The 12041-nt window shown below is 40.9% G+C and overlaps 1 protein-coding gene across 1 annotated transcript in view; it reads right to left on the bottom strand.

Moving 5' to 3' along the window:
• DYNC1I1 (dynein cytoplasmic 1 intermediate chain 1) overlaps positions 1 to 12041 on the bottom strand; it is a 693069-nt gene that overhangs the window by 668695 nt on the left and 12333 nt on the right. The gene's annotated exons all lie outside the window — the stretch shown is intronic.

Genomic DNA, 12041 nt, shown 5'->3' with positions numbered 1-12041 from the left:
TGATTGGTATTTATATAATTACTGGAAAAACATTTCAGGACACAGTGCATGTAACTAGGAAGCAATTCATGACCAAAAGAACATTTTGAAGAAGTACAATACTGACCTGATCTGTATAACATTCTTCCTTTCAAAATTATCCACCCATTTCTAACCTCCCATTATGCAGTAATCCAGAGTCCTTAATAAAGTCGTCTTTCCTAACACTCTTGCAACAAAAAAAGACTGGCTTTTGTTCTGAATAGAGATAACAAAACTCTTGGGGCTAAAATTTCAAAATGTTGCACACGTAAAAATTAGCATATACGTGCATAAGTTGCATCTACTTGCGTATTCCATATTTATTTATTTGATTTATATTCTGACTTTCAGCCACTTCAAAGTGGATTACACTCAGGTATTAGAGATGTGATTCGGCTGAACCTTTTGGTTCGGCCTTCGTTATCGGCCCGCCATGGGAAATTTAATTTCCCGCGGTTTGGGTCGATTTTGTTTCGGCTGTCCCAAACCGAAAAAAACCCCCCAAAACACCCCAACCCTTCAGATTTAATTAATTACAATCCCTCACCCTTCCGACCCTCCCCAAAACTTGCCTAAATTCCCTAGTGGTCCAGAGGGGGTCCCAGAAGCAATCTCCCGCTTTCGGGCCATTAGCTGCCAGTAAACAAAATGGACGGCCAGTGCCATCTTAAAAAATGGTGCGGGCCATCCATTGCTCCTACCATGTGACAGGGACCAGCCAATGGCACCAATAGCCCCTGTCACATGGTAAGGGCAAAGGGCCATCGGCGCCATGTTGATTAGTGGCAGCCGACAGTCCAAGATGGGGAGATCGCTCCCGGGACCCCCACTGGATCACCAGGCACTTTAGGCAAGTTTTCGGGGGGGTCGGGAGGGTGGGGGATTGTAATTAATTAAATCTGAAGGGTTGGGGTGAGTTTGGGTTTTCTTTTGTTTTTTTTATGTGCCCTTTCTCCCCCTCCAAAAAAACAATAAGAAAACCACACAAAATTTCATGGGTTTTCCTATCGTTTCAGGGCCTCCCCAAACGCGACAAAATAGGAAATATAGACGATATTTCCTATTTCATCGCAAACGAATGCACATCCCTATCAGGTATTGTAGGTAATTTCTCTGACCCTCAGAGGGCTTACAATCAGGGATGGTAACTTTCAAAAGGGGGCGCAGGCATACATTGATGCATTTGCATCAGCATGCGTCCAATGGATGTGGCAATTTTATAATATATGTGCACATATGCATGTATGTTATAAAAATAGCTTGAGAGCATGTATGTATACGCCCTATTCTGAATCTGGGTGAGCACAGCCAAACACATCTGGGAATGAGTCGCGCTAGTAGGGGAATTTTATAACCGGCGCACGTCCACACCATGACCAGTTTCACCAGTTCATCCATCGGTTTTCCCAAGGTAGAGCTAAGTCCTCCAAACCCACCTGATTTAATAGTCTGCACTTCCCCCCCCCCCACACCCCGTTACCCCCAGACCCTTTAAACCCCTCAGGGGTGACTAACCTACACCTCCTCCATAACAGAAGTAAAGTTATGCAGCACTGGACCTCCAGGCGTTACGTATTTGTGTGCACATCTCTTGGCCCTGCCCCAAAACGCCCATGCTCTGCCCAAACCACGCCCCTTTTTGAACTGGAGTGAGAGATTTGGGTATCGGAAGACGTGTGCGCATGTAGGCAGCTTCTAAAATCTGTTGGGCGTGAGCATCTCCCAATTTTGATGCAAGCTGGGCTTTTAAAATTTACCTCAAAGTTTGTACGCAAGGCAATGGAGGGTGAAGTGACTTACCCAAGATCACAAGAACTGTCAATCACATATTTTATAAAAGTAAAAAATAATGGGCATATTTTCACTTTTGTTCACTTATTTGTACATAAAAAGGGGCAGTCTAGAGGCATTCCCAGATGGGGCCAACACTTATGCACAATTTGCTATTTTAGAACTTACTTGCATATTTTCACAATTGTCAATTATTTATTTATTTATTTAAAATTACTTATATTCTGCTACTTCCAAAGAATACGTTCAGCATGACTTACAACTGAACATCCACAATGCAATACAATACAAACATTACATACAGCATAAAATAAATAAACATATAAAAGAAACATTTAAAACATGAAATATATATTTGCAAAATCATAAAATTTGCATCAAGCTGCCTCATCAAATACCTCAACAAACAACATCTTCAAAGTCTTTCTGAACACCCTTAAATCCTGTTCCCACTGAAGTGCAACTGACAACTTATTCCATTCAGCAACTGCTGCTCAGGAAACGCTCTTGCCCTCATTTTGGCCCCACTACATTTTTTAACTAGGGGAATGGCCAAAAAATTAATACTCTCTAACCTCAGAGCTCTCGCAGGGGTATATAGGTCAATATACTGCCTTAATACGCAAGGAGAGGAATTCTTCAATAGCCTAAAAACAATAGTCACCAATCTAAAATGACTCTCCATTTAACTGGGAGCCAATTCAGGTTCTTCAATACTGAGGTTACATGTTCTTTCCTAGATAACCTTGTCAATACTCAAGCTGCTGCATTTTCTGACAACTACAGGACACCACATAATCAAGATGACTTAAAACCAAGGCTTGCACAACCATATGGAAAAAAAAGCAAAGATGGAACATTTTTCAACAGATGCACCATTTTAAGTTTATAAAAAGCTGTTTTCATAATATGTGAAACTTGAGGCCTCAGATAAATGAGATTCCAAAAGCACTCCCAAACCTTTGTACCTCAGTATGGTCTGGAATGGTTAGGTATTTAGAAATCCACACCTTTCCCTGGTTCTTTATATCAAAATCTTTACCTACCCACAAAATTTTAGTTTTTTGCATTTTTAAAAATAAGCAATGTTCTGTTAACCATGCTTGCAACTTACTATGTCTTGCAATTGAGCCTCTGGAACATCACCACTTACACCACATGGCAAACAAAATTGGATGATATTGGCCTATATAAAATATTTGACATTCAATGAAAAAAGAAGAGCTCCAATCGGAGCTAAATAAATATTAAAAAGCACCGACAATAACCTTGTGGCACACCCCATCGAATCTTATGACATGCAGAGTATGCTTGACCCATCTGAATACTTTGCTATTAGTCAGATATGAACGAAACCAGTTCAACACCGTACCACCTATGTTATGAGCACATAGGCTTTCTAATAAAATCTCATGGCGAACGGTGTCGAATGCTGCTGATAAGTCTAACTGAATCAGGATACCCCAGGTGCCCCGATCAAAACATCCCAACAACGTGTCCAATAAGACAGAGCAATAAGTATTCCATAGAGTGATTTCTCCAGAAACCATATTGACAAATGTCGAAAATCTATCGTGCACATAATATTCCAGTTGCTCCAACACAGCTTTCTCTAAAACCTTAGCTATGGTGGGTAAGTTTGATATTGGGCAGTAATTTGCCAACTCACAAGATGGTAAATTAACATCCTTTTTAATAGGCCTTACGGTGGCCTGTTTCCAGATCTCTGGAACTTCACCCTCTCTCACAGATCTATTTATCATCGTTTTTATTATATCAAAAGTAACATCTTTCAAATTTTTAAAAGTTGGAAAGGACAGGGATCTAACATAGAAGAAATTGATTTCAAACCAGCCACTTTAGAATCAACTTCCTTTAAGGAAATTGTTATGGTTGTGGACCCTTGAGCCGGAACGGGAGTTAGCGCCACCACAGAGGGAAGGCCCTCAGTGGTTCCCGTCGCTGGTAGGTGGTGAAGGTGAGGTCAACCCAGTTGGAGCTTCACCTATACCAGCCCTCATTCCCCGCAGGTTGAGACCTTGGGTACCGGGGCCGGCAGGACTTAGGTGCGGGTTGCCTCGGCGAAGCAGAAGCAGAGAGATGAAGACGAGGTCAGGAGTCTGGGTCTGGGTAGGCAGCAGAGAAGCAGAACGAGAGTCCAATCCGAGAATCCGGGGCAGGCAGCAGGCGGGCAGAGACGAGGAAACCAGGCCAGGGGTCAAGACAGGCAGCAGACAAGCGAAGAAGAGGAGCAAGCCACAGGTCTGTACCAGGAGATCAAGCCGAAGAGGAGCTCAGGAACTGGAGTACGAAGGAAGGAGCAAGGTCAGGAACTGGATCAGGAAGCGAAGGAACACAGCAACTAGCACTCCGAGGTGACGACCTGTTGCTAAGGCGAAGAACTGAGGACTGAGGAACCTAGGGAGAGCCCCACAGAGAGCAGGACGGTGGCGTTTAAGCCACGTGGGAGGCTGCAGGCAGTCGGCCCGATAGCAGGGTGCACCGCGCCGACCGGGAGACATGCCAGCTCGAAACGGGCAGGTAGAGGGGGGCGGCCGTGGTCTGCCGTGGCCGGGACCCACAACAGAAATTGACTCAAAGCCTGTCCATTCACTCTGCAGTTCGAGGTGCAATCTGAATTACTCACTATAGGACAAATTTGTTGCTGAAAATCAAGCACTTTAGAACATAAGAGCATAAGAAATGCCATACTGGGTCAGACCAAGGTTCCATCAAGCCCAGCATCCTGTTTCCAACAGTGGCCAATCCAAGTCACATGTAAGTGCAAGTACCCAAAATTAGATAGATCACAAGCTACTATTGCTTATTAATTACTGTAATAGCAGTTTATGGATTTAACCTCTAGGAACTTATCCAAACCTTTTTTAAATCAGGTAACACTAACTGCTGAAACCACATTCCTTGGCAATGAATTCCAGAATTAACTATAAGCTGAGTGAAAAAGAATTTTCTTTGATTTGTTTTAAATGAGCTACTTGCTAACTTCATGGAGTGCCCCTGGTCCTTCTATTATCTGAGAGAGAAAGTAACCGATTTACATTAACTTTTTCAAGTCCTTTCATGATTTTGTAGACTTCTATCATATCCCCCCTCAGTTGTCTCTTCTCCAAACTGAACAGCCCTAACTTCTTTAGCCTTTCCATGCCCCATATCATTTTGGTCGCCCTTCTCTGCACTTTCTCCAGTGCAGCTATATCCTTTCTGAGATGCGGTGACCAGAAGTGCACACAATATTCAAGGTGCGGTCTCACCATGGAGTGATACAGAGGCATTATTATCTACAAAATAATCTGCCAATAGGTCACACTTAGACATACAGGTCTCTACAATGTCTGACTTTAATGTCAAACGCTTTACTATATTAAGAAGTTCTAAAGGTTTATTAACAGATTGCTCCAACTGTGACACATAATAATCTCTTTTAGTCTTAAAACAGCAGTCATGATAATCCTTTAAAGCCGTCTTATAAGCATCCAAAGATGCCTCGCTCTTCTCCTTTCTCCAACTTTTTCCAGCTTCCTAACCAATCTCTTAACAGCAACAGTAGATGTGTACCAAGGGGCATTTCTTCCCTTTTCTCGACTACTGGCCTTGTATGGAGGAGCCACTTGATCATAAGTTTGCTGCAATGAAGAATGCCACTTATCTGCCTTTGTGATAAGAGACAATCCAACCCAATTATCCATGTCTATTTTGTCAAAGCAATAAATCTTACATTCCTCTTTATCCACATTTGACTGCCTAAATCTCTTTTCACTTACAGCACCTCTATTAATTCCATTCATGCCGATTCCTAATGAAAACTAAATCAGGGAATGATAAAACCAAGCTACCTCTCTCTTAACAACATTCCCTTAAGAGATGTCAATCACAATCCCTGCACAATAACAATCCAAAGTATGCCCTGCCCTATGTGTAGGCACTGAATCATTTGTACCATCAATAATGCTTGTAACAGAAGTAAAAATTCCTGCATACCAAGTGAGGCAAATGTAGGTTAAAATCCCCACCTAAACTTCTTAAACCTTAGTGCTAGTGTGCTCACAAATTAATTTAAAGATTGCAAATGTTCTTGCTTTTGCCCTGGTGGGGAATAAATGGTACAAACGAACCATACATGAAATTTAATCAATGCTTCAATAGGCATTGCTACGTCCTGAGCTATTTTAGTTATCACATAAGATTTTTTTTTTTAAGATCATAATTCCTCCCCTTCTCTTATTTCCTCTTGATTGTTCAATATAGCCCTAATTTTAAAAAGCTTGTGCACGCAAAAACCGGGGGATAAGCGTGTGGCCGGGCCATATGTGTGCCAGACGCATTTTAAAAATGGCTCGGCCATTTGCGTATCTTCCAATGTGCACAGAAGTGCCAGCTTGGTGAAAGGGGAGGGCCGGACAGGGGCTGACCTGGACTGCAGCCATTAGGCCCTGTCCCAGGGGAAGCACGTGCTGGCAGCCAGCCGGCCCACACAACTTCAGCTGCTGAGGTGAAGTAAGTAAAAAAACAAAACCCTGGTATGCAGGGTTACTTTAGGGGTCAGGGAGGAGAGGGGAAAAGGGAGTAAGGGTAGGTAGGGGTATAGGAAAATTCCCTTATTCAAGGGAACTTCCCTTAATTGGAGCAGAATGGGAGGGAACTGGGCAAAGGCCTGTTCGTGTCGCTGTGCATACTTTAAGAAATTCCCCGCCTCACGCGTGCTAGTCGCGACCCACTTGCACATGTGCGTGCCGATATTTAAATCGGCATGCACATGAGTGCACGTAAATGATATTTTATAACATGCGAGTGGCGATGCGCGCATGCTATAAAATCGGCATGTAGGAGACGCCTCAAGATGGCCGCCTGAGAAGTCACACCAGTGAGGTGCTCCCGTTTTTTTCCTGATTTCTCTTACCTCAATGCCGCATACCAAGCGCAAGGCGAGGGTACGGGAAGGGGAAGATACCTCTACCCCGTTTGATACTACCCAACCCCGCATTGGGAGCTTTTTCGCGGCAGCCTCACCTTCATTGCCGAGCGGGCAGGTCGCTGAAAGAGCGGCTCTGGAGCATGAGCCGTTCCTCCTGACAGGAGATACATCATTGAGCCCCGGCTTTCCTACCAGACCAGCTCCACCAGGACTTAACGAGAGACGGAGTTTGGAGGTCGCAGTCCCGACGGGAGTAACCCGAAGAGGGACGGAAGCATCGTTGCAGTGTTCAACAACTGGAGGAATTAACATCGTGGAGGATTCAACACAGATACAGCCCCCCGGAGGAGAGAAAGGTGAGGGGCTGAATGTTGTCGAAATGCTGGGAACATTAGAACTGGGAAATGGAGCCGGTGAAGCACGGGGAGGAGAAGGTAAGATACAAGAAACCCTAAATTTAGAAAAGATATTTCAACCGTCGACAGAAATAACTTTATCAGCAATATGGTTGGCACTGCAATCATTAGAAAAATCAATACATACATTGACCAAGGAGGTAATAGATACAAAAAATCAAGTTCTCCAAAACGCTAATGGACTAGTTCAACAAAATTTAAAAGTTGAAACTATGGAAGGCCGGCTTCAAGAAACTGAGAAGATAGTCTAATTTAATATTAAAGGAAACAGAAGTGGATAGAAGAAATGAAAAAATTGAGAACAATTTAAGATCACATAATTTAAGATTTGAGAACTTTCCTGTTCTGAAAAATATTTCCCCGATAGACTTGTTCAAGTTATATCTGTCACAGATCTTGAAAATTCCAGAAGAGGTAAAACCTGTGATTACCAAAGCATATTATCTTCCTTTTTCTGGAACTGACCGGGGTAATCTGGAGGAACAAACTCCTATGGATATAACAACGTTACTTGAATCTTCACAGGAAATGGCGGTGACCTTAAGAAGACCTTATGGACCTTATGGACAGAAACAACATATTTAAATATTTCTTTAGAAATTCTCAGGCTAATTTCTTTGGACAGAAAATATGGTGTTACCCTGATCTGATTAAGGCAACACAATTAAGAAGGAAGTTGTTTCTTAGTATGAGGGGAGAAGCTATTCAAAGAGGTGTTAGGTTTAAATTACAATTTCCCTGTAAATGTTGTATAATGTTTCAAGAGCAGAACTACATCTTCTTTGATCCGCAACAATTGAGGGTTTTTCTAGATTCTCACCCTTCTTCATAAACCCATAGCTTGGTTAGGTTTGTAGAAAGATGGTGGAACTTCTTATCATCGGCCTAGTTTTTCCAATTTCTAAAATTACCTAAAATTATGCTCCATTATTAAGGCTTCTCCCGTATTCCCTTTATTTGTTAAAGTACAGTAATAGTACAATTTCGAAATTAAAATGTTTGTTTATTATATGGATTATATTTTCTGTACTTTAAAATTTCTACTACAAGTTATGCTTGTGTGTATTTGGATAAAATGCATAAATAAAAAATTAAATAAATAAATAAATAAATAAATAAAATTGGCATGTCCATATGCGCTCGCTGGGAACCACATGCAAATGGATACCCATGTGCGTTTTTGAAAATCGACCCATATATGAATAACCTTCAGGGCAAGCAGTATTCATCAGTGCAATGCCATGTTTCTGATGCCAGGTCTCCATAACACATCCAAATGTTCCGTGAGCAAGCAATCCTTAATAAACTCCCCTTATTCTGAACAGATCCTGTGTTAATGTATCTGTGATAGAGTACATGACAGAAAGCCTCAGTCTGCCTTAAAGGACCGGCTCCAGCTATTTGGCCCGGTCCACCTTAAGACAGACAGGAAGGGGATCCTCTGGTGGGGGCATTTCCCTTTCGTAAGGGATAAAATGATGAGGCCCTGAGAGAGAGAGGAGGCCCCAGGAAGAAGAAGGAAGCTATAATTAAGTGCTGTGTCTGTTTTGGAAGTTTGCTTTTGATTGTCAGTCTGCTGAGGTAAGCAGCCATTTTCTTTTGTTCTGTTATATAAATCTATAAATAAACTGATGAAAAGCAGACCAGACTCCAGCCTGGTCTGTTCTCCAGTCTACCCCAGTCCCAGATCGCTCCCAGGGCATCACAGTATCCAATATTAAAAAAAAGATGACCCCCAAGATACATTTGCTCCACAATTTAAAAAATCAGCAGCCTGAGGATATCTTAAAACTCTGACTGCTGAAGTCCTATAACCCTTGACTAAACCAGAACACCACCCTCTTCCCATAACCACTGGAATCATGGTCAGAAAAAAAAAATATATAGCTCATCCTGAAGCAGAACATAACTATCTAATCTCCCTACTACTTTAGCAGAACAAATTCCAGGGTCCAAAGTCCAGAAGCCCACTAAGGGGGCTCACATTAATAACAGTCTAGGCCACTGACTGTTACCCAAACAGACTGAGTAGCACAGGACACCAGGTAAGACACTGAAAATATAAATCTCAAATCATAACCAATCCTAAACTCATCTGCGCACGAAGCACAGAAAGGAGCATGCTCCTTAGCTGCTCTCCTTCACGCACTCGATTGAGGTGCATGCTTATCTGGTGTAAGTGATATTAAATGTGTTTATTGTGACATACTGACTGGATGGGAGATTTGGATGAACTTTGGAAATTCAGGCTAAAGAACCAAAAGTTAAAAAATTCCAAATTATCCCTGTCAACTGAAAAACAAGTTGTTAATACAAACAAAAATCACTTTTTGAAATGTCTGTATGCCAATGCCAGAAATTAGATGATTGAGGACTTAAAGGCGTATGTAGAGAAGACAAGACCATCACAGAAATACTAAATTAATTCTTTGGTTCGTGGTTCGTGTTTACAAATGAAGATGTTGGGGAAATATCCATTCCAGAATGGATTTCAAGGATGATGATTCAAATGAACTGAACCTAATCACAGTGAACCTGGCTAGATTGATAAAGTGAAGAACAGCAAATCACCTGGACCAGGTGGTGTATATACTCCAGAGTTCTGAAACAATTCAATGAAAATTTCATTTCTATTACTAGTAATTTGTAACCTCTCATTAATATCATCCATTGTATCTGAAGGTGGCCTATGTAACCCCCATATTTAAAAAGAGCTCCAGGGAAACTATAGTCCGGTAGGCCTGACTTCAGTGCTGGGAAAAATTATGACAAGTATTCTATCAAAATCACAGAACATATAGATAGAAAGCATTTAATAGGATAGAGTCAGCATGGATTTGCCCAAGCTTTGTCTCACAAATCTGCTAACTCTTTTGAAGAGTTTAATAAACATGTGGATAAATGTGAGCCAGTAGATGTAGTGTATTTGGATTTTCAGAAGGTGTTTGACAAAGACCCCCATGAAAGGCTTCTAAGAAAATAAAAAAGTTATGGGATAGGAGGATTGCAAACTAGTTAAAAGACAGGAAACAGAGAGTAGGATTAAATGGCCAATTTTCTCAATGGAGAGAGGTTGAGCACCTCAGGGATCTATCTGTACTTGGACCACTACTTTTCAATATATTTATAAATGATCTGGAAAGGAGGACAAATAAGGTGATCAAGTTTGCAGATGGCACAAAATTATTCAGAGTAATTAAAACCCCAAGCGCATAGTTATAAATTGCAGGAGGAACTTGAAAAACCAAGCTTGGGCAACCAAATGGCAGATGAAATTTAATGTGGACAAGTGCAAGGTGATGCATTTAGGGGAAAATAACCCATAATTAGCTACATGATGTTAGGATTCATGTTGGAAGTTTTCACCCAGGAAAAAGATCTAGGCATCATAGTGGACAATATATTTAAATCATCAGCTCAGTGTGCTGCGGTGGTCAAAAAAGCAAACAATATTGGAAATTATTAGGCAGAGAATGGTGAATAAAACAGAGAATGTCATAATGCCTCTATAATTACTCCATGGTAAGACCATTCTTTGAGTACTGTGTTCAATTCTGGTTACCGCATCTCAAAAACAAAGGTATAGATGCACTGAAGAAGCACAGAGAAGACCGACCAAAATGATAAAGGGAATGGAATGGGTCCCCTATGAGGAAAAGCTAAAGAGGTTAGGGCTGTTCAGCTTTGAGAAGGGATGACTGAGAGGAGGATATGATGGAGATCTACAAAATCATGAGAGAACCAGAATGGGTAAATATGAATCAATTGTTTGCTCTTTCAGATAATAGAAGGATTAGAGGGCACTCCATGAAGTTAGCAAGTAGAACATTTAAAACAAATTGGAGAAAATTATTTCACTCAACACACAATTAAGCTCTAGAATTCATTGCCAGATGATGTGATTAAGACAGCTTAGCTGGATTTAAAAAAAGGTTTGGACAAGTTCCTGGAGGGAAGTCCATAAACTTCTATTAGTCAAGATGACTTAGGGAATAGTCACTGCTTATTACCATCATTAGTGGCATACGATCTATTTAATGTTTGGTACTTGCCAGGTATTTGTATCCTGGATTGGCCACTGTTGGAAACAGGATGCTGGGCTTCATGGACCCTTAGTCTGATCCAGTATGGCAACAGTACCTGAATGTAATCCACTTTGAAGCGCTGAAAAAAGTGTGAAAAGCAGAATATAAAGCTAAATAAATAAAATAAAAATAAATAAACTTATGTTCTTATGTTCTTAAGATCTCAATGACCTGGAGAACAACTGGGTGAGCTGGTGGACTAATTTGTAAATTTCATTTATGCATGCATGTTTTAAAATTGGACAACTTCCAAGCATAAATCTGGACTTATACAAGTAAGTGCTACTTTACTTTCATATGTAAAATATACGCATGCATATTTTTAAAATAGGTAGGAAAAGTACATGCATTCAATGCATTGATATACTGTACATAGTTTCAATGCATTGCATATATTCACACATAAGCATACATACATGCATTTGCTGTGGGATAGAGATATGCGTATTTTATAAAATGTGCCTATATCATACATGCAGGTTATAAAATATTTGCGTATATCTGCTTGTTTTCATATATGCACGTATATATCACTGTGCGCATTTGACTGAAATGAATCCTTTTGGAGGGTATATCACATAGCTGGGTATGTACAGGGATCTTTCCATTGAATATATTTATTTATTTATTTATTTTTATTTAACAGCTTTTCTATACCGACATTAAAGTACACATCATATCGGTTTACATAATAACAAAGAGGTGGAAAGTACAAATAACAGGGGGTAGGGGGGTGGATAACCAAAAAGGGGGCTCGATAACAACGAGCCTCATAAATTAAAAAGGAGAGAGGCG

Source organism: Rhinatrema bivittatum, chromosome 2, assembly GCF_901001135.1.
Source record: "Rhinatrema bivittatum chromosome 2, aRhiBiv1.1, whole genome shotgun sequence".
Classification (NCBI taxonomy): Eukaryota; Metazoa; Chordata; class Amphibia; order Gymnophiona; family Rhinatrematidae; genus Rhinatrema; species Rhinatrema bivittatum.
This window is presented reverse-complemented; position numbering and strand designations above follow the sequence as displayed.